The sequence below is a fragment of the Pseudoliparis swirei genome, chromosome 22 (genome assembly GCF_029220125.1).
Source record: "Pseudoliparis swirei isolate HS2019 ecotype Mariana Trench chromosome 22, NWPU_hadal_v1, whole genome shotgun sequence".
NCBI classification, from domain to species: Eukaryota; Metazoa; Chordata; class Actinopteri; order Perciformes; family Liparidae; genus Pseudoliparis; species Pseudoliparis swirei.
In genome coordinates, this window is record NC_079409.1 from 19,484,160 (window position 1) to 19,488,145 (window position 3,986).

Consider the following 3,986-nt stretch of genomic DNA (forward strand, 5'->3'; position numbering starts at 1 on the left):
CATTAAATGTTGATAACTTAATTCACGCGCGTCCGGAAGCCTGTTTTCCATCATCTGCGAAGTGCCCAGTTTCAGAATACTTTACAATATCATTAATTTATAAAAAATTGTTACGATGATAATAAACAGACCTCATGTTGATGCAATCAATATTTCTCTCGCACATCGTTTCCACAAGCTCATCCCACCCGAACACGCGGGAGACAATTAGTTTGAGCCCAGAACTGTCAATCGGAGATATAATGAGCGCGAGACGTCATATCATTAGATTACATTTTGTTACCGCGAATTATTAATGTGCATCCAACCCGAACGATTAGTGGCCTATAGGCTCAAGTTCAGGGAGATACGTGCACCTCTCGGCAATATGATAAGATGGAATTTATTATCAATATAATTAACAAGGGAGCGTGTACGTTATTGGAAGTGCGTGTGTGTGCGCCTGTGTGTGTGTGTGTGTGACGGCAGCGGAGCTCTCAATGGTGCTTCATGGTGGAAAAACGGACCCGTGTTTTCTTATTATTGAGATGAATAAAGAAAATATAAATAATATGTCAAAAAAAAGAATTTTCAAATGACAAATGTGAGAGACATTTTCCTTTTTCTAATATGTGGCATATTTAGACACACATTATTATGATCATCATCGTCATTATGATTCTCAATCTTATTGCTGCTGTATCGTCATCATCCTTATTGCAATAATAACAATTATTAGTATTATTGGTATATTATCATTCATATTTATATCTGATTTATTACTACAAAAATATCCACGTCAAAACAGAAAATAAAATAATTACATATTTGAACTTTCTAAAAAAAAAATAATAATAAACATTACAGGGGAGAAAAAGAGGCAATGCAATTATTCAGATAAGTGTCCAGATATAATAACCATGACTGCTGGCGTCGTTCAAACACGCAGGCCAGTCAAGGTTACGTGTCTTTAAACGTGCACTTTGGCATCATATGTGTTTTTAGTTTGCAGCAACACGCCGCGCAGCCAGTTGGGTCACGAACCTTCATCCTTATAAGAACAGTTTCAGGCAGAGAGCTCAGTGTGTGCACCAAGGAGGGCAGAAGTGGTGACTTCCTTTGAAACTTGCGCTTCTCGGTCACTTTGTGCGCCTGCTTTGGGGTGGCTAAATCCCAATTAGGGTCGGCTGACACGCCGCTCTATTCATGCAGAGCCGCGTCTGCATACATTTGCCTAGGAATGAACTCTTCAAATAGATCTCCTGCTAAATGCGTCGGACAGCAGAGAGAATCGGCCTGAGTGACACTTTCTTTTCCGAGGCGCTCGAGTGAGAAAAGGTATGAATTTATAAGGTACACCGAAACATATCAATTCACGCAAACTTCACACGCTTTTATCCGCGGCTCCTCATGCGAGACAAAGTGACTTTAAGTCAGGGAAATGTGGCCTGGAAAAAAACAAGAAGAAAAAAGAAAAACTTTGTAGAGACTTTGAATACGAAACGGTGCAGCCCACTTCGGTGGGAGGCAACAAATAAAAAGAAGATGAAGAAGACGAAGAAGGGGGAAAAAGGCATTTTGAATGAAATCACGCATGAACAGCGTTGAATCAGGTGCCGTGTATTCGGCTTCTCTCTAATGCGATTTTGAATATTAGTCTGGGTTAAAATCCCAATCATGTCATCTGGTGGGAGTCCCATACAAGCATAATTACTATTCAAACGCGTCGCTAATGTCCCACCCGCATCAAGGCAGCTGGTCGGCCCCTGGTGCAGCTTGCATCTTTCCCCAGGTTTCTCAGGAAGAAAAGCACCTTGAACACGGCGGGTGGAAAGAAAGACAATCATTTAATATAAAATAAACACGTACAAAAGCTTTTTTTCCTCCCTCTTTGTTTGAGCTCTGAAAGGAGTCATAATACGTTTTAATTCATTTGCCGCATAAAGAGTTCAACCTGTCCCCGAAAAGCAAAAGCACGAGGATTTAAGTTTTCTTTTTTTCCTTCTTCTTCTTCTTTTAATTGTATAGGCCTCAAGAAGTGTGACCAAATATGTGAGAGGTGCCGAAGGTGTGGGCTTATAAATAAATGGATTTTGGACAAACACGGAGTCATTTCTAAGACGTGGGAATCTGTGAGAAATAGGCCACGCTGCTAAGTGGGACAATGATTGGGCTCCTCTGAATAGACCCCAAAGTTTATGGGTCGACATAAAAAATGTGTTTTCTCCCGAGCTTGGAGGGGTCTTAAATGGTAGGCCATTGAAACCAGTCCAGGAGAGGTGGTGGTGAACCCTTGGCACCCCTGAAGTATAGTCGGGGAGCCTGAATGCAGATCCCTGGTGGGGCATTGCTCTCTGTATTTACCGCGTTGCTTTGCAGACAGGTTGTTCCTCTATATTCATGGCTCATTAATGGCCCAACCAGTTAAATCAGAGCCCCACCGTTTAGACAGTTAAAATACCCCCCTACAGGAGAAAAAAAGGTCTGGCAAGAGCCAGGCAGAGCTGGCCCATAAAAACGTCCCGCGACTGCGATTCTTCTGCGCTCGTTATTTACGTTTATTAAAGAGACGCGGCTTTGATTTAAGACATGCGCACTGGCGGAATGCTGTTGATTGACTTCGCGATATTGTCCCAGAAGAAAGATGTCATTAATGTGTCTTTTCCCTTTTTAGGAGAAGCACGAGGAACAATAGCGCCGGTCAAGGCATTTAATTTCATTTAATTGTCCATCCAACACTCTGACACCGAGCCTTTTGAACGCTCCTCGGCGCGCAGAGCGCACAGTGGAGCGGGGAGATCCAGCGACTTCTCCCGCGAACAGAAAGGAAAAGTCTTCACCTTCCTCCTCCTCCTCCTCCTCCTCCGAGAATAATTCATTTCACTGTGGAGAAGTGCGAGGCTTTAAAGAACCAGCGCAGGGGTGGATGGGAACCAGCCGCAAATGGCGAGGCGTTAATAAATAACCCCCTCCGCACAGCCAGGCGCAAACATTGCGCCCATTGATGAGATTGTTCGCGTGTCGTTCAGGCTCTTTGACTTGTGGAGGAGCGCGGGGAGGAGAGGGAGAGGAGAGAGGAGAGAGGAGGGATGCCTGCGGAGAGAGAGAGAGATTAATGTCTATTAGATTATTTACAACGTTTAATGCTGAATTCAAGATGAACTAAAGGAATGCACTTATTTAATCTTATTGTGGATGGTCTGTCGTTGTTGTTCTGTGTTTTTTTTAATTATCTATTTTATTAATTATTATCAAATCATACAAATACTGCATGGCGGGATAACTCCAATCACTTTTGGGGATTTTATCATGTCATTTTATTTGTTTTAAACAGTCATATCAACACAATAATGGGCTCGTTGTCCCAGTGGACGGGTCAGAGGTCAAAGTGTTCATGGTCTCAATTGATCACCCACAGGTTCCTCTGTTCTTCTCATCAGCATCAAACCTGCTGCACGTGCTCTCCCGTTTCTCTCCAGAGTCTCTGTCATAACGCATATATAGGCGACAATCATGTTCAGGCTTTTATTCCTTTGACCATATAGAGTGTCCGATATTAAGAAGCTAAATGTTACAGTTGAGCTGATGGATCAAAGCTCTGACTCAGAAGTTGTATTGGACTGGTTCCAGTGTTGCTGTCTAATATTGTTCTTTTTAATTGTATTTTTTAGATAAACAGAATGATTACTTGGTCCTTCTGACAACATATATACCAACTTTATATGACACCAATGATTTTTGTTACATGACTGAAGATTACAGCATGGCTGCTTTGAGCTCAACGCAAACATTCTGGAGAAACGTGGTTCATACAGGACAGAACATGTTTAAAATATATATATATTTGATGCTGTAATATCAATTAATAAATACATCAAGACCCTCAAGTACATTCGACAAACACTATAAATCAATTATGCATTCACAATAATTTAATTTTAGTGACTTTGTGACAAATGGATTAGAGCATATAATAAATTAAATATTAAACCAAATAGCAGATTTTC